General features: G+C 45.3%; 1 protein-coding gene across 2 annotated transcripts in view; it reads left to right on the plus strand.

Moving 5' to 3' along the window:
* The first annotated feature begins 14,471 nt into the window (after nt 1–14,471).
* Nucleotides 14,472–22,922, plus strand: part of SKA3 (spindle and kinetochore associated complex subunit 3) — a 627,619-nt gene continuing 619,168 nt past the window's right edge. Inside the window, exon 1 of one of the 2 annotated variants that reach the window (XM_086935202.1) lies at nt 14,472–14,603. The gene's annotated coding sequence lies outside the window, so the exon portion shown is untranslated. The remainder of the gene's footprint in view (nt 14,604–22,922) is intronic. The other variant, XM_086935203.1, reaches the window with a different exon arrangement.

Here is a 22,922-nt window from a genome sequence, read left to right on the forward strand (position 1 = left end):
TGATTAATATAGATTTCAGGAACAAATGATGTTATACGAGCAAATGAAATGTTTGAAAAAGTGGTGTGCATTTCTCCTACCACATTTACAAATTATGTCAAGGACACATTAGGGAGTATAGACCAGCAAACGCTTTTCAGGGACCCGACTCTGATCACTACTTCTTGTAAACACCAGATCAAAAAACGGTTATTAGAAAAATATGAACGGAGCAGATCAACCTCTAACTCATTAAAAAAATCAGTAGCAGCTTATCGCCTAGTAAGCAATGGGGAAGGTAAGGAACCTTATCCATTTCTGATGTACAACCAGCAAGATAGATTTTTAATGTGTCGTTTTAGGCTCAACTTGTTACCTAATATTTTAGCTTATCCATCTGGTTTTACCTTAACAATTGAGCAGAAGGGTGCCTGCGGCTGCGACAATAGGTCTCCGCAGGACACCCTTCATTTTGTACTTTTATGTTCATTTTATCGATTCCCTCGACGTAGATTTCTTGTGGATATTTTAAGAGTTAAAATTCCGTCACACTAAGACTGCATTATTTTTTTCTGCAAAAAGCAAATAATATGCGCACTTTATTCTCTATAATGAGTTTTTTAAAAGTTGCAGTAAAACTAAGAAATACGAGAGGCTGAGTATTATTGTATAGAATATTACACATTTTAATTGTATAAAATTTGTTTTTAATGCATTTAGGTTCAGAAATGTAATTGATGATTTTGTATAAATGAATTTTTATGATGGTTTTTAATCATCGAAATAAAGATTTACTGAACTGAACTGACTAAGGATTTGTGCTCCCCTAGGGGGGTAGGGTGATCGACCTGATCTACCATTAATTTCACTTTTTCATCAAAGAATATAGCAAATCCTATTGCTTTCTTTGGAGGATCGTCAGGCTTGATGGTTGAGGGAGAGAAATTTGTATTTTTGATGAGGTCAAAACGTTTTTGGGATCTGTTTTTGGCTGAGTCAAGGAGGGTTCTGAAGTGTGACGCTTTTTCACAGAAGATTTGTTTGTGGTATTTTGATCTTGCTGAACGTAGATTAGAGAGATAATTGGTAGATGGAGAGTGTCTCAATTGTTTCTCCAGGCATCCCAAGTTCTTCCTTTCTTCATAAAGGGATTTATTAAACCATGGTGCAGAAGGAATAGGCCTTTTCTTTTTGCTTTGGAGGGGAGCAACATTATCAATTTTGACTGCAGGACTGGAGAGGCATTGGGAGGTAAGATCAATGACATCAGAATTAGGGTCTAACATTGGAAGAGATAGCATAGCAGTATTGTACAGAGTGTCAAGGTCAATGTTTTTGGTGTTACGGAACCAGGTAGTAGTCCTTTTAAGTTGGCCAAGAGTAACAGAGTGAGATAGGTGCAGAGAGAAGGGGCTGAGGAAATGGTCGGACCAGCCTACTTGAATAGGGTCAGCAATAGTTAGTATATCTGCTTTGGAGGGGGCGCTAGAGGGCGCCGAGCAAGATGGCCGCACGTAAGTGAGGCTCCGCCGAGACCATCCAACATTTGCTCATTTATCCTGTGAAACCCGCTTCCTGAACCCCATATGCGAGCTGCGCACCACCCTCTATCTCTGGGGGTCCGTTGAGGTGATTCTTGTCTGCCTGAAAGCCGGTGCGGCCCTCATCGGAGTTGAGCTATCCCGCGCTGAGATCGCGCCTGCGGAGCACCGGCCCCTCATCCTGAGCCCGCCCTGACATCAACCAGACTGGGAGCTTCCTCCGCTGCCTACGGAAAGTAACCGGAGCAGCGGCGCCCAGTGCCTGGGGTGGCGGCGCTGGTGGGGATCCCGCTGACGGCACCTGGACATCAAACGACCTGACCCGGCCCTGCCGGTTGCGGTGAGTGGGGCGGGGTGCTACGCGAGCCCGGGGCTGCGGAGGTGGCGCTGGGCCGCGCGAGCTGTGGCCGGTGGGAGCACGGGGGGAGGCCTGCTTAACGGCGGAGTGGCGGCGCTGCGGTCCCCAGTTGGTGGAGGGGCCGCTGGATGAACTTTCTACACATCTGCTTGGCGGCTGGGGACATAGATTTTTTGGCGCACTTTTGCCACCAGGCGCCATTGCTGCTTCTGTCCCGGGCTGGGGATAGTTGAGGAATCACGGAACCACTCATTGGCGCGGGGCCCCTGGTGTGTGCTTTGAGACTTCCTGGGGCGCCTTTCAAGATATAATATAATTGCGGAGCCTTAGCAGGGGTGCTGCACTGATCACCGCCATGGGCAGGCCGGAGAGAAACCAACCGAAGATAACGTTTGAAACCAAGAAAACGGCGCTCACGTCTTCACAGGCGCCGCCTGACTCTGAGAAAGGGGGGGCAGTTGGGGGCACCCCAAATTTAGAAACTACATTGGTGGCTATGCAAAAGACCCTTCAATCCATCGAAGGCACCATGGAGTCGGTCAATCACCGCCTTGATCAAATGGCCACTCAATTCGACCGCCAAAACGAGAGGAAGGGGGAAGTGGAACAGAGAGTATCTGCCACGGAGGATGGCCTCGCCACGGTCACGACTAAGGTGTTTAATATGGAGAGGGTGTTGGCGGTCATTCAGGCAAAGAATGAGGAGTTAGAAGGGAGGGTACTAATGTGAGCGCGTTCCTGCGTTGGCCTATTCATTTAATTGCAGAGCTATGTTTATATATACCTAACTAGGTGACAAAGAAAAGAAACAGATATTGAAATATTCAAAACGTGTAAAAATTAATTTTTTTTCTCTTTCTTTTTTTTAAATTTCAATTCATATGAGTTCTGTTATAAATCAGAAATCATAAAACATTTATCAATTCATATCAAAAATTTCAAAACAAATACAATCGAATCATAAATATCTACAAAAGAAGAATCTATGTACAACACACAACATTATTTGATAGTGGCCCTTGGTGACACTCATGTCTCAACACACTCACGTGCTAACATTCATACTACACTCAAACTCCAAACTGAAATGGTGAAAGGAACTGGATTGCAAGATGATATTGCTGAAAGAAGGTAGGGCCAAGATGTGACATAAGGCTCCCTTCGCAGGTCACCTGCGAAGGGAGCCTTATGTCACATCTTGGCCCTACCTTCTTTCAGCAATATCATCTTGCAATCCAGTTCCTTTCACCATTTCAGTTTGGAGTTTGAGTGTAGTATGAATGTTAGCACGTGAGTGTGTTGAGACATGAGTGTCACCAAGGGCCACTATCAAATAATGTTGTGTGTTGTACATAGATTCTTCTTTTGTAGATATTTATGATTCGATTGTATTTGTTTTGAAATTTTTGATATGAATTGATAAATGTTTTATGATTTCTGATTTATAACAGAACTCATATGAATTGAAATTTAAAAAAAAGAAAGAGAAAAAAAATAAATTTTTACACGTTTTGAATATTTCAATATCTGTTTCTTTTCTTTGTCACCTAGTTAGGTATATATAAACATAGCTCTGCAATTAAATGAATAGGCCAACGCAGGAACGCGCTCACATTAGTACTGTTGTTTGTTCCCCTCTGTTCCTGGGCCACAACTTATCTGCTTGAGGGGGTCCCTTACTACATGGAGTTAGAAGGGAGGTCCAGAAGAAACAATATACGCGTCACGGGCCTGCCAGAGTCCACAAATGTTGGCCGGATGGAGGACTACATGGAGCATATGCTGGTGGACATTTTTGGGGCGGACCAGTTATCTTGCGTCTTCATTGTGGAACGCGCCCATCGCTCCCTGGCGAAACGTCCAGTGCCTGGGGCGCAGCCACGTCCTATTATAGCTCGGATCTTGAACTATAGAGACCGGGATACTATACTGCGCCTTGCGAGGGAAAAGGGCACCATTGAGTACCAAGGTAACAAGCTGGAGTTCTATCCTGACTTTACCATGGCGGTGCAAACGGCGCGCAAAGAATTTGCCACAGTGAAACAGCTTTTACGCGCCGAAGACATCCAGTACGCCATGTTGTATCCTGCACGGCTTCGGATTGAGCCTCCGTCAGACAACAAAATCTTTTCCTCCCCTAAGGCGGCCATGGATTACGCCAAAAAGCAGAAAAAACGTAAAAGAAACTCAAATGGGCATCGAGATGGGGAGGATGATGGACAGGACGAGGCTGCCTAACTAGTTGCACACAGTCCCTCGAGCACGAGGCGCAGCCATGATGTCCTGATCTGATGCACGCTGACTGCTAATATACTTGTAAATGCGGCTCATCCCTAAAGCGACCTGTTGCCTGGGTTATCTATTGGCGTCCCCGCGCATGCTGCTGTGTGATCTACATACTGACCTGTATTAGCGGCATTTGCTAAACAATGCGTGCTGTTGACTGGGCCATAACTCCTACAGGAGTTGTCAAGACCTGGATTGGTGGCTGCGGACGGAGAGGGATGTACACGCATACTGTGCTGTCTGCTTGTGACACTGTCCACATATGTTGGCGCCTCTATTGATCCATGAGTGTATAGATAGGAGCCCTATGGCGGTGTATCAATATTTGAACTGCTGTTTATTTTTCCTGTGACCATGTAGATGGGGTGCAAGGGTTGGGGTTGTTCATTATTGAGCATGGTCTGCACTCTTGTTAGTTCTCTGACGGGAGTTGTGCGCCGCTACGCCCCCGGATATGGGAGATCCCCACACACAGTTGTTTGCAATGTTGGAGTTTGTAAGGGGGGGGGGGGAAAGGGATGGCTTTGGCAGGTTGGGAATGCTGAAGTGGGTGGAGGGATGGGTTTTTTTTTTTAAGTTTGGGGTAGGGTTGCTGTATTTCCTGGTCAATGGTGGGGTATCTGAGTTGGCTGAAAGATGGTTGGATCATTGTAGGTTTATGTACGGTTTAACTTGCAAGGAGGTTCATGACATTTCTGGATTGCTGGGTGGCGGATGCTGGGATATCGGGAGGGGGTTTAGAGGTGTCTACAGGCAACTGGGTAATTTGAAGGTCTGGAAGTATGGATAGGGGGGTAAACTCACTTGTATTACTTGGAATGTTCGGGGACTGAATAGACCGCAAAAGACTAGACGGATGCTTGCGTTCCTGAATAGGCATGGTGCACAGGTAGTTTTTCTTCAGGAAACGCACCTTCGGGGAAAGGCGGCTGAAATTGTGGGTAAGCAGTGGGCGGGGGTACGGCTGGCTACGGCCTATTCATCTTATGCACGTGGGGTGATGATCTTGATTAAGAGAAATGTACCATTTGAAGTGCTCCATGAGGAGATCGATCAGGATGGTAGATATATCATTGTACAGGGTAAATTGTGCGGAACGCTTATCACCCTTCTTAATGTATACGGACCGAATGTGGATGATCCTGACTTCTATGTTACACTCTGGAACAAAATCTATATGCTTCCCCCGTCGGCTGTCCTCTGCGGAGGAGATTTGAATGTCACGTTGGATGTTGAATTGGACAAGAAACAGGATAGGCCCTGCGTGCGAAAGAAAGCGGCGGATGCGGTCTGTGAGGGTATGCATGGGCTAAGGTTGTTGGATGCCTGGAGATTGAGGCACCCGGGCAGGCGGGAGGGAACATGCTACACGTCGGCGCATGATACATGGTCGAGATTGGATTACTGGCTGGTGACTCGTGATGTGAGTGGATGGGTACTGGAGGTAGAGCATCTACCTCGCACTATCTCTGATCATGCGCCGGTTCGACTGGTGCTGCAATTGCCGACACATGCGCCGGCTCCTTTTACTTGGCGTCTATCCCCTGGTGTGTTTTCTGATCAGGTACTGCGTGAGCGATTGCGTCAGATTATCGAGGAGTTTTTCACAAACGATGTGGGATCTGTTGATAATATGAGTACAGTGTGGGAGGCCTTTAAGGTGACTGTGAGAGGGGCGTGTATTGGTCTTCGGTCAGGGGTGCTTACGTCACTGAGGGACTCCATGGCCAGGTTGGAAAAAGAATTGTTGGTCCTGGAACGACAGATGGAGGAATGTTCGGGGGAAACATTGTTAGCTGAAATTAGATCGAAAGTCACTGAATATAACGAGCTGGCTGAGCAGGAGGTGAAATTCCTGTCCAAACACACTAGAGCTAGATATTATGGTGAAGGGGGTAGGCCGGGGAAGGGATTAGCGAACCGGGTAAGGGATCCCTGGGCGCGTCACTGCACTGTGCAAGAAATAGAAGACGGTGGGGACGTAGTGACTAGCACGGAAGACATTCTGGCTTGCTTCACGAAACATTACTCACAGCTATATGAGCACAGGGACACGGCAGACGAGGAGGAAATAAATAGGTACCTCGAGGACATCGCTCTGGTATGGTTATCAAGGGGGCAGCAAGAATTCCTTATGCATCATATCACAGAGGAGGAGTTTAGAGAGGCAACAGCTGTGCTCCCGAATGGCAAGGCGGCTGGCACGGATGGTTTGCCCTCTGAATTCTATAAAGAATATGCAGATCTGTTGATACCGCACTAGGCGATGGTTCTGGAAGAAGCGTATGACTGCGGCCGGCTGCCAACCACGATGAGAGAGGCGCTACTGATAGCGCTGCCAAAGCCGGGAAAGCCCCCGAATAAATGTGATTCGTATCGCCCTCTCTCACTCATGAACACAGATGTAAAAATAATAGCTAAAGTTTTGGCCACGAGACTGCGCTTACTCCTCCCAGTCATGGTGCTGCCGGATCAATCGGGATTCGTGCCCCTCCGGTCCACCACTCATAACCTGAGGGCTCTATTTGCTGTGTTACATCTACTTAAGCCGGAACTGGCTGCGGTGGCTGTCATGCTTGACGCTGCCAAGGCCTTTGATTCGGTGGCATGGAGATATATGATAGCCATACTACACCGGATGGGGGTGCCTTATTTTTTTACATCACTGGTAACTCTCCTATATACTGAGCCCATAGCCAGGGTGAGGGTCAATGGTCATGTCTCCACCCCATTTCCGGTTCAGAGGGGGACGAGGCAGGGCTGTCCTCTCTCCCCCTTGCTTTTTGCTATTGTGATGGAACCGCTAGCCTGTATCTTGCGGCAGAGGTATGCAGAGGCGGCGCTGAAATTCCCTCTCAGGTCTTTGGCAGTGTCCATGTATGCTGATGACATGGTCCTTTATGTGCACAAACCTGCTCTACACCTAGAAGCCATACTCCGAGAATTTATCAAGTTTGGTCGTCACTCCGGTCTGACCATCAACTGGGACAAATCCGTTGTGTTGCCCCTCACGGATGCTACCCACCGGATTCCCTTAGAATTTCCGTTGGAATGGGCGACAGAGTCAGTTCGGTATCTGGGCGTCTGGGTGCACAGGGACAGCCAAGAAATTATAAGGGCTAATTATGGAGTGGCCATCTCTAAGTTGGAGGATCAGGTGGCGTGTTGGACACGACTCCCTCTGACTCTGGCGGATCGAGTGTCCTTAATTAAAATGGTGGTATTGCCGAAATTCCTTTATCTCTTTGTCAACATCCCTGTCCCGCTGAAATCGCACTTTTTTGCCAGGTTACGATCCCTACTGATTACTCTAACCTGGGCTGGTAAGAAGCCGCGTGTAACATGGGAGGTATTAACCAAGCCATACGAGCTGGGGGGCTTTGCTGTACCAGATATGAAGTTATACTATTTATGTGCGCAGGCACATTTTGCAACCTACTGGCTCTCTGCTCCTCCATATACCCCGCATGTAGCACTTGAAGCCAGTGCTGTTCTGCCAAATCCGCTGAGGGCCATGATAGTTAATGATCATTCAGTGTTTGATGCAGGAGAGGTTGACACGGTGGCATCCACGGCAAATGCCTGGCGGGAACTAGGCAGACGAGCAGCCAGGCTGCCATTATATGCGCTTGCTATGCCACTTCTCCATCACTCAGACATTTCGGTATCGGGCGAGATTGGAGGATTACAGGTTCTGCAGGGAGCAGGGCTACATACTATGGGGGACCTCTTCCCTGGGGCCTCGTTTCTCTCCCTACAAGCGATGACAGCCCACTCGGCTAATGCAGTTATGTCTACCTTTACATACGTCAGGCTTCGGGCTGCTGTTCATGCTCTGTATCCTACATATCCGGAGGAACCGTTGACACTCGGAGCCTTGCAATTGCTTTACACCACTACGGACAGGGCTAAGTTGCTTTCTAAACTGTACCGAGCTGCGCAGGAGGATGAGGGGGGTGGCGCGGTTCTGGCCAGGGCTCGATGGGATAGGAGTCTTCCAGAACCACTGAGTGATGATGAATGGACCGAATGTTGCTCTATGACTGGGGGATACGTGGCCAATGGCAATTTTCGTCTTCTTCATTATAAATTTGTGCATCAGTGGTACTACACGCCTGTCCAGCTGGTTCGGTATGGCCTTCGAGTGACTGCTCAGTGTGTCCGGTGTGGAGAGGATGACGCTGACTTTGTGCATCTGGCCTGGGGATGTTCACATGTGTATGCCTTCTGGAAGGCTGTCTCTGAGGCACTCACTGCCATGACGTCGACTGAGGTTGCGTTGGATGTGCGCCTATGCCTACTGGGAATAGCCTCTGGTATATCTGCGAAATCGAGACGTTTCATTGTGCTGGCGCTCCAATTGGCTAAACGGAGGGTTGCTATGGGATGGGGGGGGGGGGGGGAGGAGAGCACCTGATGTACAACTGTGGCTGAATGACATGGCTTATTGCAGAGATCAATTGAATTGTTACTATGAGGGGCTGCCAGCGAAGGCACGGCCACGAGATATATGGGCTCCGTATACGCACTATATGCTTTCCCTAGCTGATGATGATAGCGCCAGGAGTGGGAGTACGGGATTGTTGGATGGAGGAGATGAACCTGAATGAGTGACGCCCGCTAGGGTGAATGCCGTATGTCATGCTTAGTCCAAGTGAACCACGTATCTGTCTAGGAGGTCCACATGGACCACGAAAGTTTATCACGACCCGAAAGCCATTTGTGTACCTGCTATTTCTTGTACAATGATGGGAGTACTTGTCAATGACTGTATGCCTTGTCTGATAACCTTCTTGCCACTCCGGGTGGAGGATACCTTTGTCATTCTACCTCAAAGACTCGGAATGCTCACTAGGACCGGGGGCCAGGATAGACTGGGTGGGAGTTGGGGATTGTTGTTACTTGAGTTTGTTTCAAAAAACTGTAAAATGAGACCGGGATTCCATAAGGGCGACACGGCCACAGTCTTAGAATGAACGCTGAACATTACCTCTTGACACCTTGATGTGCCTTTCCATACTGTGCCTTTTCATGCTGTGCACTTGTGCTAATGATAACTATTTGCGAATTCAGCTACCTCAGCTGGTACATTGATTGCGGCCGGCCCTACCAGTGGGTTGTAGGCACACCGCTGTGTATATGTATTATGTGCAATAAAGGTCTACAAAAAAAAAAAAATTGTATATCTGCTTTGGATATAACAAGGTCAAGAATCGAGCCCTTAGAGTGTGTTGGTTCCGTGCAGTGTTAGATGAGATCATTTACTGAGAGAAACGTGGCAAGCCTATTGGAAGCGGAGTCTTCCAAAGAGCCCCAGTGAAGATTAAAGTCTCCCAGAAAAAGCAGTCTGTCACTTTGAGAGTACTGGTCGCTGGCAAAGTCGGTGAATTCCTCCAAGAAGGAGGAGCAGTCACCAGGCGGGTAATAAATAGCATGAAATCTGAAAGGGGAGCAGTGTCGCACTTGCAGCTCCAGAGAAAGGCATTCAAATGTACGGAAGGAGCTGTTGGGAAAAACCTTGAATTGTAGGGAGTTTCTTAAGATAACTGCAACACCTCCCCCAACTTTATCTGTTCTGTCATTTCTAAAGATGGAATAGTCGGTGGGTAGCAGAAGATCAAAAATAGTATGAGAGGTCGTTGAACCAGGTCTCGGTGAGGAAAAGAATGTCAAGATTGATGGTGTCTGAAATTTCCAGTTTGTGTTTGATTGCAGATCTGCATTTGTGGAGAAACAGGACAACTCTGACAAGACTGTTTTGGTGAAGGGTGCGTTAGGGCTTTTAGGGGTGATCTGGATAATGTTCCTGAATGAGGGTGCCAGGGTAGAATAAGGCTGATGTTTACTTTGGGCAGAGGAGATGGTCGGAATAGTGCAAAATATTAGATTTAACTGGGAGGGGTGGGGGATGGCGTTAGAAGTGTTGTAACTAGCCAATAAATCAGGGATGTGTGAAGGTGACAGATTGTGTGAGGCTTTTTTGGGGCGTGTGAGCAAGGTACTCCCCGGAGTTTGGGGAAGTGAGTACTTCCTAAAGGGATTGGGTTGTAGGGGTACGGTGGAGATCTTTGTACTTAAAAGTGAGATGGTAGCTTCAAGCTGGGAGATGGGGATGAGAAATCCTAGTTTGTTTTCCAAGGATAGAATGGTTGAACAGGGAATGTTAGGTGGCCCGGGAGGGCTTTAAAAAGAAAGCTGCTGCATGCCTTGGCAGGCCAAAGCCATGCTAAAGGTAAGCCAGTCTGTGCCCGTCCACACCTGTACCGCACTCTGTCCTTCCCCTCTGCCATTTGAACTCAGACCAGACACATTACTCCAGAGAAATGCTGCTTGTGATGAGCCCAAAGGGTAAGTGCCAATCTATGGTCAACATTCTAGATCTAAAACAACTTACCTGCCTGTAATGTGATGTTGTCTGTAACTATCCACCTGCTTTGAACGACGATCTCCTATGCCTTTGGGTATCTAAAACCGGTTCAGTATTTATCTAATAAATGCCAGGTCCCTGGCTAAACAGAAGAGGAGCTCATGAACTATCTGACCCAGTAGGCCATATTCCTAATGGAAAGTTTGCTCAGGGATCATTGTGCGCTCAATACAGATAAAGCTATTAGGTTTGGTTTCTCTATACTTCATGTTAACTGGCAAGAGAGGAATGGCAGTGGTTTAGTTTTAAACAAGCCTTTTCAGGCTCAATCGCACCTCTTTATGACTTCCCCCAATGCATAAGCTTTAGTTTTCTCACTACAACTAACCCTTATTTATACTCTCTCAGGGGCCCTTATTTATAGGTCTCCAAGTTATGTTCGCTCCTTTGCCAAAAACATTGCTGATTTAATTGAAGCCTCTAATTTCACCATTCTGTGCAACTTTAATGATCACATTGATAACAATCTGGATGTACAAGCCAACCTTCTTCTTGAGGTAATGTCGGCTTTAAATATTTCTCAGATCATTTGTTTTTGGTGCCACCCATTCTGCAGGCCACACCTTAGACCTTATAATTACTGAAACAGGGGGGACTGTAAAGGGAATCATGTACTCCTGTATTCCCATAAGAAGTCCTCTAGGTTGTCTTCTTCTAAAGACAGTTTTAGCTGAAAATAAAGATAGCACCCCATAAGCAGATAAAAGGTGTTTAAAAAAGAGTCCTGTCGCTGGTTTAACCAGACACTTGGATATATATATTTTTTAATGCTGTCAACTAGAGAGAAAAGGGTGCAGAAGGTTGGAGGAGGCATATACATTCCGATACTGTTTAGCTATCAGATTGTATCACAAAGAGATCAAATGACCTAACTCTACCTTCTATACAGAGTAGATGCCGCTATACCTTCTTCCAAAGAACTGTTTTCTATAGTCAAATCAATGACTCAACCAGTTTCTCCTAACCATCAGCTACCACATTCTCAATCCGCTTGTGATTCTACTGCAGGCTATTTTAAAGACAAGCTCCAGACGATTCAAGTCTCATTTAAGATGGACCACCATAGCACTTTTATTCTTCAACGCAGTGAAAACTTGGTAAAATGTAGCTATGTCTCTCTAATTTTACTTTTGGACATGCAGAACCTCCTGCTTAAATGTAAATCCAGTTCACCAACGTACCCATGTCCTCCTTCTATTTTAAAATTGGGATCTTGCTAAATTCTGCCAATACTAGTGCTATTCTCAATTCATCCTTTGATTCTGCTTTGTGCCAGAGGACTGGAAACTGGCCCATGTCACTACGAGTCTTCAAAAGATCTATGAGGATCCATCGTTTCCATCGAATTGTAGGGCCCTTTCTTTGCTCCTAGCTCCCATAAAAATTTTGGAGAAGCACATAAATAAACGGCTCTCTGATTATCTGTAGGCTAATAAGCCACTGGGTCTTTCTCAATTTGTTTTTTGTGCCTTCCAAAGCACAGAGTACCTCAAACATTTGCTTGAAAGAGGTGACTCTGCGCCCATTATTCTATGAGATAAGTCTGCGGCCTTCAACATTTCCCATTCCACAAAGAAGCAAGATGGATGGTGGAACCTTACTTTAACAGAGCACCTGACCACAATAACCAAATTAATATTTTCCCTCTAAATGTCACTAAGGGAGTAGTGTGCACACTGACAACCACCCACCATCACAATGGCAGTTCTATATAGAACTTGATACAAAACGTAATTTTAAGCAAAGGTGCACCACAACAAAGACATGTATAAACTAAGGTATTCTAGTCTGTACACAAGATATATTCAGAGAAACAAGGTTTTTTCATATGAAACAGACAAGGAAATTTTTTTTTCTCAAAAGCAGGTTTTTCTTTATTCACTCCAAATGTTAAAGGACACAGCCGACGCGTTTCGTCCCTTCTGGGACTTCTTCAGGGCTGTATTGTAACAAGACGAAATACATATAAACACATCATTAAAAATTGTAAAGTATTTGTAAACTCAGCCGAGCTACAAATTATTACATGATTAAAAAAACACAAGCGCATGTCTACAAGATATTCAAAGCATTTAGAACATCAGGTTTAGAGTCATTGTTCAAGGTAACAGATACAAAAAGAAACCCCTAACATGATTATATACATTTTACATGTTCTATCATGTGATTCATCTTGTGGATACTGTAGAATTCTAGGCATAATGACCAATTTGTTTTATGCGTATGGAATTGGAGAGATAATGTTACAAACCCAAATCATGGATAGACTCAGAAAAAACCTTGTTTCTCTGAATATATCTTGTGTACAGACTAGAATACCTTAGTTTATACATGTCTTTGTTGTGGTGCACCTTTGCTTAAAATAACATTTCCCATTCCATCCTCATTCAGAGACTTGAGGAAATAGGTATTCAAGGCCTTGCATTTCCCTGGATTGCTAACTTTTTAACTAACGGAGCCCAATCAGTCTGCCTCCTTCCTTTCCCCTTTTCCACTGAAATGCCGGGTAACCTCAGAACAAACTCAATTGATTGTTTCATTAACAAGTGACCAGACTTCTAGACAAGAGAAATTCAAGCAATGTATTCTTTAGGTCGCAACATGGATGAATGAAAACCACCTAAAGCTTAAAACAGATAAGATTGAACTGCTGATAGATGATGATAGATGGGAAATATGAGCATATCTAGAGTGGCCACGGGATTTAAGCCAATCCCGTACTCTCGCTGATGTTAAGAATTGAAGTGTGAAATTCGATAGTCACCTATCTTCTTCACAACAGATTGTGTCAGTTTTCTTCTACCTGCTTTATACTAATTGAAGTTCTTCGTAAGGTATTAGATTTTCTTCCGTTCAAGGCCAGAAAGACTCCGATCAATGCATTAATAACATATTGACTGGATTATTCCAATACCTTATATCTTTGCTTTACCAAACAATTTACTAACAAACGTAAGCAGTCGCAGGATTTAGCGGCTAGGCTTCTCCTTCATCTTCCCTGACAATATTGCAGGTCTTTTAAATGAAAGAATCTACACTGGCTTCCCATTCAAAAGAGGATTATAATAATGTACATTTTGGCACATTTGCATAGGGCAGTTTTTCAATCTGGTCCACTTAGTGTCCATAAACTGTCTAAATTTCATATTCCTTCCATATCTCTTAGATATTTTAATGCCTCCTTAATCCTCCCTGATATCTCAATGGTTGGAGGCGGTGCAGCTGTGGCAGAGCTAAACTCTGGAATTCTCTCCCTATCTTTCGTCGTTTTGAATCTGATAGAGTCAGGTTCACAAAGAAAAACTGCCTCTTTGCGAAAAGCTGATCTCTGCCACCCCTTCACGCATTCTGTTGCTTTATTTTGATGTTTGCGCCCTGAAGCTCTGTTTTAGGCATAAATTGCGCTTTGTAAATCATATTTCAAATTCAACATATGCTAGAAATAACACATGACCAATAGGCAACTGCCGCCCTGTAAAGCATAACGGTCCTGGCCGAGCAACTGATAGCTCTCATGCACAGCCTGAACCCCAGAAGCTAAGACCAAGAGTCAGTCGTTAATAGCCATTGACGAGGTCCAACCACCGCTCACTATTTGTCTAACACCGCGCTGGTGCTGCCAACGTCTCTCCTCTTCCTCCTTGCCTCACTTTCAATGCAGAACGACAGACGACAGCCTAACATGGTCGACCTACTACAAGCCAGGCTGTTATCCTACGGTAAGTAGGACTCCAGCCAAATACCGTTCACTCCACGATTGGCGGTCCCACGGACTGTAAAAAAGGTAAACATGGACTCCACAGCCAATCCGCACTTCACAATCCTGTGGGACGCACTAAATTGGGCGTGGTATTCAAGAGCTCCAATCCTGAGTCACTTTACACATTAGTGGCACTGCAAACACAGAACGTATTCAGTCAGGGGATTGGTTGTTATCGTGGGCAAATGACAGTCACCCGTTAATGGAATTGCTACCGCGGCGGACTTCGGTTTGAATTCACGAGCGGTCAATGTGAGTAGCCGTGAGATAGTCATAGAACTGTAGGGTGCATGGCGGTTTATTGAGTTTTTAAGGCGGCGAATGTAATTAGAAACATTGTCACACCAGTCAACTAACAGTGAGTTAATACGTTTGAATGTTTTGGGTTGGATGACAACGAGCGGGGGATATTTGAATGAATATTTGTGATGGCGAATGTTGAGTTCTGGTGCGGATTTATAGGTATGGTGAAGCCTTAAAACGAATCTGTTCGCATTACGACAATGTCTCAAAAGTGAAGATCAGTGGCCGAAGTGCATTAAAAGAAGTATGCGAACGGAGGGCAATGGGGTGGGGTGGTTAGCGAGGGGCGACATCTGAGACTTGGCAAAAAAGAAAAAATAGTCTGTAACAACGTTTCGCCTTCTAGTAACTGCATGTAAAATAACCCACACTGTATCTAAAATAATAATTTAAGTTAAACTGGTCAGTGAGAGATGTACTATTTTACATTATGAAACCCCTGTTAATGATAGGGTGACCACCTGGCATGGGTGCAAATTCATGACAGTGAGTGCAAAAATTCAAGACATAGGGTCAAAATTCAAGACAGAAGGTTAGAATTCAGGAAAATATCTGGGACTAAAGGTACGTTTTGTATACACATCAGAGGAAGTCGCGCAATAGTGCATAAGTAAGTAAATAGACAACCAACACACGCACAAGTCAAAATAAGTTTATTTTAGGTTGAGAACCTTGCACTCACTGGATCTGTGGCGTATGCAAGTGAAACACCTGCGTTTGCATATTTTTAAAAAAAGTGGAGAAAAAGATCACAGCTGAAGGCTTCTCAGATCTTACATTCCTCCTCACCCCCACTGGAGAAAAAAAAACACCGGATCTGAAATGCTGTCACTGGGCAGAGAGACCCATTATCATTCTGTATGTGATAATTAGGCCAACATACAGAATGATAATGGGCCTGATAGCAGTCTGTGCCAGGTCGGGGAGGGGCTTCTGCATGCCACAGATCACAGCAGGAGCGTGAACTGCCCCCTGCAGTTACAGTTACAGGCTGCTTGCAGGGGGCAGCTCACTCCAATGTCAGAAATTACGAACTAAAGGCATCCATGAAAGAAACCCTTATGGACAATGGCCCAAATTACGGGCAGTCCGTGACATTTAAGGACTGTTGGTCACCCTACTTAATGTGATCACCATGTTACAGGTGGGCAGGGTGAGCCACTGCAAGCCCGAGCCAGGCTTGGGCTCAGCTCGAGGTCCTATTGGATTCTTAAGCCCATAACGAGCCGAGCTTTCATGTGTCTTCTGCCTACCACCCTTCACTCTACTCAGGATATGGCCTTACAGCCAGAACTGCTTCCCTGGAACTGAGGAACCAGGTTAGTCTCGGCATCAACTCGACATCCAGTGATTATGGGCAAAATCCTTAACGTCCCATGCCTACAAAAAATTAACTTGGAATTGTGTAATGTAAAGTGTGCTAATGTAAAGCACAGCAATTCCTTTGGGTCAGTTCTGCTGACATATTCACAAAGGGGTAATAATAAATCCTTCACATAAGGAAAGGCTCACAGATACCCATTTAGTGGTCGATTAGTACTAACCCAAACCTGGATAAATTGCAGCTTTCTCAATTAAATTGTGTGACAGTAGGCAAATATTTTATTTTTACCAAAACTTCTTTTTCTTCATAATCCCATATGAAAGCACTTTCAAATATGTGAGTTCAGAATACCAGTTGTACAAAACCCTATAGTGCTTGATTTCATAGACTATAATGTTGCTCAGTAATAATCTTGGGCACGTACAGAGTTTACACAACAACTGTTTGGCCTCTTAGGGCCAGATGTACAAACATTAGGAATACCGATTTCCTAATTGCGATTTACTCTGAGTCACAATGAGGAATCGGTATTCCTTATGTAGGAAACTTGAGTTTCGTTATCAATTCCTAGTGGTTTGCAAATAGACCTACCCCATGCATATTAATGAGGTAGGTCTACCCATTGGGACTTTGGTACCCATTGGGAATCGTAGCGATCACAGGGATGGTGGCCTGCTGGAGGCAGCAGACCACCACATCTCTGATAGCTTTTTAATAAAGCAATCTTTTCTCTTTTATGTTTTTTAAATGCAGCCCGTTTTCCTGAAGGAACACAGGAAGCTTTTAAAAAGAAAGTTTGTAGTTTCATTTTTTTTAAAAACATTCTCAAAGGGTAAGTGTCCCCCCAATAAACGCCTTCCCCTTTGCAAGTGGGTTACTACAGTGTGTAATTCTACTGGCACATATTGGACCTTTTACGTGATTTTGTAGAATGAGGCAACTGGTTTCTCGAAGACCCAAGAGCTGTGTACGTTGGCATTAAGATGGTCCAGAGGTAACATTATTATGATTTCCTGAGATTTTTTGGTCTTGAACAGTCTCGGCAGTGACTGGTAATTCTGGAGATTGGCAAGAAGCAATCCAATCCAAAAGCATTAGAATCTTAATGTGATGAACTGAATTCATATTTGGTGTGGTTGTGAGACCAGGTCCAGTTAGGTTTGTTTAACCCCTTCACTGCGGGGCTGTTTCCGCCGCTGTGCTGGGGGGCCACACACAGTGCCCCGGTGCTCATGACGAACTTAGCTCGTCATGAGTCACGGCGCTCCGGTGCTCATGACTAGCTGAGCTCGTCATGGCCACACCTGTTCCCATGGAACGCTCAGCACAGCAGGGGAATCAGCCCAGCATGCGAGCGTTCCATTTAACGGGCATGCTCATGACGAGCTCAGCTCGTCATGAGCACAGGAGGGGTTCAATCAATCCTTAACTCAGTATTGGGTAGCTGTGGCCCAGTTTAAAGCATTTATCGGTACCAAGACAGTCATTAAGTAACTCCACTTTTTTAAAATTGTGTGTGTATATATATACATATATCCGGATATATGATTTTTGAGAATTTTCATAAATCACTGCTTTTCACGAGGCTTTGGGCAGAGGTAAAGTTTCAGGCCAACTGCGATGGATCTCTGGGTCTATGCAGAGATCAGGTTGGTCGCGATCAAGATTTTACCTTTACTCTTAGGAACTCTTGAAGTTCTTTTTCTTGACGACGGTCAGGTGGCGGGGTCCGCTGCAGCTTGAGGCCACTATTGAGTTCAATGTCAACAGACAAGAGAAGTTAAACGGTCCTGTGAAAAGCCTTGTTTCGAAAATGCACTCAAGACTACCCACTAAGTAAATAGCAGTAGTCTGAGTCTCAGACTCTGTGCGTATAAAATGTTATTGTTTGCTTTACACTAACAAATTGAAGTTCTAGTGCAAGAAAGAGTACTCTAGCTCCAGCCAAGAGTCCAGGACCTCGGAGGTATATCTTGGGGGCAAGGACTCGATCTCCACTTTTTGTAGGTGGAGGTTTTTTTAGCTTTTGTGTCCCTGAAAGGGGCTGGCCAACTAGTCCTTGGAGTCCACTCACTGGTCCTTGGCCATGGTGAGAGTATGTACAGCCCATTGGGTCTTTCGCTGTGAGGTCGGCAGTAAGTGCCACTCTTACTCCTTCTTAAGCCCTGTCTTATTTCAGCAGGTGCAGGCTTCCTTGGTGCAGCCTTTCTTTCTGAGGTCCACAGGTTCAATTCTGTCCTTTCCAGTTCCAGCAGTGTTCTGATGCTGGAAGCCAGGGGTGCCACTTTTATCCAAATTTCAAGTTTGTGAGTGGGGGAGGACTGACCAGCAATAAGACTACAATTTCCACAGTAAAACCCTGCCCCCTCTACATCATTTCCTGTGGCATGGCACTAAACAATCTCACAGTGCATCTCTCCGCCCAAATCCTAAATGTCAGACTTTTCTTCCATGGGTCAGACCTCTAGTCACACCCCTGAGGTGTGTCCAGTACAGTTAGCCACCCTCTGTGAAAAACGGTTCAGCAACTGGACTTCCCCCTCTGGAGGAGATGCCAGCCTGTCTACCTATACAAAGAACGGGCAGACTAAGTTGTGACTTGCATTTGCCTACCAGAGGAGGTGGCCTCTTTGAAGCTGCGCAGTCTGTGGCCAGAACTCTCTGGCTGTCCTATTGGAGAATGGCGCACCTCCTCCCACCTATAGTCCTTTTGTTCTCCATTCCTGGGAGGGCTTCCCATCTGGCAAGAGGGCAGCAGGCTGTTTCAGGGGACAGCTGCTGTGGGTAATCAGAAATGGCTACTGCAGCTTTGGGGCAAAAAAGTGGTGACTTCCCAAAGTAACCTTCATATTAAAAGTTATTTTAAATATGACTTCACATTGTCAGGTTTATTGTAACAATTAAATTGATACCTCTTAGTACTATATTTGGTGGTCTCAAATGAAGGTTAGCACTTATAGCATGGGCTGGTGTAACCCCATGTTAGCCAGTAGGACTTCCGCCTTGCTACAGTGAAAACAACAATTTTTGGCTTTCACTGTCAGGGCATATAAACATCTTTTCAATATTCACCACCCTGCCTTTTGGACTACAAAGGGCGTCTCTAGGGATAATTTATAAATAATAAAAAAGAAGGTTTTGACTTGGCAAAATGGTTTATTTTACCATGTTGGTTTGGCAGTTTAAAAGCTGCCAACAAGGCTACAGTGGCCAAAGTGGAGTCATGTTTTCAGTTTGTCGCTGCAGTGCTGGTACAATAAGCGCTGCCGTTCACTACTGACATTTCTCTTACTAACCTTGGGTACACCTTGTTCCATATACTAGGGACGTATAGGTAAAATAAATATGTCAATCTGGTATTAGCCAATTGCAGATACTTTGAGAGGTCAGAGCTCATACACTGGGGTCTGGTCAGCATGGCCCACTGTACCTTGTAGTCGAAAAGCACATCACCTCCAAAATGTAGGGGTTGACTATACACAATGAGGCCCTTTCTTACACTTAGCTAAGTAGTAAGGGTGACACAAGCCTGGTTACTTTTGGGACCAGCAAACCATGCATGAGGGAGCAGAAATGGGACCTCCACTGCAGACCCGGACAGTCGGGGCTATTTTAGATCTAGCACATAGCCACAAACAGCAACATGTTCTCCCAGCCATCGAGTTACAGTATGTCCGATCATTTGGAAGTATGTTGTTGGACACAGATGGGTTGATCCTTTACATCGAAATGTACACTATTTACCCTTTAGAGATATGCAATGTGGTCAGGTAAGGTCACTTAGAAAACTCTTTTGGGAGGGTAGACATGCAATGGTATCTAGACGAAACTCTTGGGTGATAAAATACCTGAGGACTAGGAAGAATTAGGCTACTAGGCCAGATGGAAGTTAGTGAGAATGATCTCCCAAACAAATGAGACTGATCTATTTTTCTCAGGTATGCAAGTTATCAATGTGACTTTGCCAATCTCCCACTACAGCCAAAGAGGTCAGCCACATAGCCATTCAGAGAGAGTAGCTATTGCATTAAGGAGTAGTGTATAGCACAATGCTGGTGGTGTGTACTTATTGTGTGGGGCATTTAAGGTTCCTTTTCTAGGCAGTCCAGGAGGATGTACTTAACCATAAAAAGAAATTGTGGCATTTTTTTAGACTGGTCATGATGTCCCTGTTTCTACAGTGAAGTCCTACATTGCTTGCAGAATTAAGGTAGAGAACACAGAACAGTTAAGCAACAGGCACTCACTCTGTACACAGCCTGAGTGTGGCACAGTGGGTGCTGCAGCCCTCAGAAGCCTTCCTTGGCCACAATGCCCTTGATACCCAAGATATCTTTTACAAGGGGCTTGCCTGTGGCCAGGGAGGTGCCCATAGTGGATACAAAGGTACAATTTTGGGAAAAAAACACAGGCCCTGTGAACCTGATTGGCAGAGTCCCAGGGCACATCAAGTCGGGTTGCACCAGATGTCAGGCAAAAATGTGGGGTAACATGCAAAGAAGTGGCACTTTCCTACAATCTTGGTTCGCAGGCCTACCTCCTGGGATGGTATTGCTGGGGGTATCTATTCGAAAGGTAAGGAATCTACAACTAGAGTCTCTATCAAATGAATAAGTTACTTAACTTCAGTAACAATGAATCTGGTTGAGACATATTCTAGTTGTAGATTCCTTACCGCCCCACCCATCCTTCCCGCTTTGCGAACTGATGTCTAGGGATAGTGACTCCTCTAAAGGACCCTAGTTTTGATGCATCCGTGGTCAGCATCTTTCGTGGCTCTGTGCTTCTGGCGTGGAAAGGTGTGTTAAGAACTGACGTCCGCGCGCATGGGCGGCGTCTGTATAGGTCCAGTGACGTCATCCCAGCGCCCACAACTCCGACAGACGCGGAGCCATCCGACGACACCGAACGATGCACAGGGGTACTGTGAAAGGAAAAATCTCCGGATCCAGACTGCAGCTTGGGGAAAATCAAAAGGTAAGGAATCTACAACTAGAATGTCTCTACCAGATAAATAATTACCAAAAGTAAATAACTTTTTCTTGATCACCATTTTCTCAGATTTTGGTGAGACTACGGTTTACCTGACACACATCAAAAATCAGAATGGTTGATTTGTACTTCTGTGTTGGACCTGGTCCTTTTTGTAGAGTTAGCCCCAAACTTTGTGCCTTCCTTCTGTATTTTTCTAACTTTGTTTTTGTTGGTTTTAGGCCCTTGGGCACTTTGCCACTGCTGACCAGTGCTAAAGTACAAGTGCTCACTGTCTAAAATGTATTGGTGATTGGTTTATCCATGATTGGCATATTTGATTTACTAATAAGTCCCTATTAAAGTGCACCAGGTGTTCCCAGAGCCTGCAAATCAAATGCTACTAGTGGGCCTGCAGCACTGATTGTACCACCCACATGAGTAGACCTGAAAACCTGTATCAGACCTGCCACTGCAGTGTCTATTAGTGCAGTTATAAACTGCAATGTTGACCTGGCAAGTGCACCCACTGGCAGGCCCAAAGCTTCCCTACATATAAGGCACCCCTAACGTTGGCCCAACGTAGCCCAGGGGCGGGGGCACTGTGTTTTTAAAAGGGAGGGGTGTGTTTTACAAGTCCTATTAGTGAAATACTGCACATTTTGTTTTTCAATATTGCAAGGACTATCTCTCCCATAGTGTAACTGTAGGAGGCTGGCTTAGTGTATGCGAACACTTATATAAGTGAAGCACCTTGCACTAATCCAGGCAACCCTTTTGGTGATTTTAGTGGTCTTAGACAACCATAGAAAGTTCTCTAAGTGGTAGCTGTGGGGAGCAGCATTCAGGCTTAGTCCACAAGGACTATTGACCAGCTTTTTTTTTACCAGAACTAATCATATAGTGAATGTGTTAGACCTGGCATCATTGGCGTGAGACTCCCTTCCATTTTGTACTGATTGCCTCTTCTGTTTTTTATCTGTTTTGCTGGTTATATGCTTTGGGCACTGTGCCACTGCCATTCAGAGCCATAGTGCAAGTGCTCCCTATGTTAAATTGATGTACTGATTAGTGACTCCATGATTGGGTTATTTGATTTACTTGTCAGACCCTAGTACAGTGCACCATGTGTACCCAGGGCTGGTAAATCAAATGCTGCTGGTGGGCTTGCATCACTGGTTGTGCCACCCACAGAAGCAGCTTGTAAAGTGTGTCTCAGGCCTGCCATTGCAGAGCCTATGTGCAGTCTGTGACTGCCATGTTGACTTGGCCAGTGCACCCACTTGCCAGTCCCTAAACCTTCCCTTCATATCAGACACCCGTATGGTAGGCCCAAGGGCAGGTTGCATTGTAAGGATAAGGTAGGACATGCCCGGTGTGTGTGGCATGTCCTAATAGTGAATTACAGCCATTTTCGTTTTTTTCTATTGCAAGGCTATCTGTTCTCCATAGGCCAGAATGGGCAGTTTGATTATTACGTCTTATAATCCTAACTGACTCAGGGAACATGGTAGAAATTCGAATTTAGTATGCCTGAACTCAGAATGATAAAATACATCTTTTAGTGAAGTTGGTTTTAACATTCTGTGTTTGAAAATACCACTTTTAGAAAGTGGGTATATTCTTGCCTAACTATCCAAGCCTGCCTCTGCTAGGTTGTGTGTGCCTTGTCTGGAGTTGGGTGACAGGGCTGGGGGATTCCAGGAGAGAGGGTGAGCCATCACAGTGCTAAATAGAGATCTGCATGCAGATGGGAGGGAGGAGTTGCACCTGGGACCTGAATAGGGCTGTGCCTTCCCTCCACAATGCTGGCTCCACCTCCTGTGGTGTGTCTGATGTCCCTGGCCTACACTGTGAAAGGAAATAAGTCTTGTCAACAAAGTGCTCCAGGACTGACCAGATCTGGTTTGGGCTAGGCAGAGGCCTCTCTGCCTTCAGAGAACAAAGACAATTTAAGAATAAATATTGGGACC

This window comes from Lissotriton vulgaris, chromosome 8 (genome assembly GCF_964263255.1).
Source record: "Lissotriton vulgaris chromosome 8, aLisVul1.2, whole genome shotgun sequence".
In the NCBI taxonomy this organism is placed as follows: Eukaryota; Metazoa; Chordata; class Amphibia; order Caudata; family Salamandridae; genus Lissotriton; species Lissotriton vulgaris.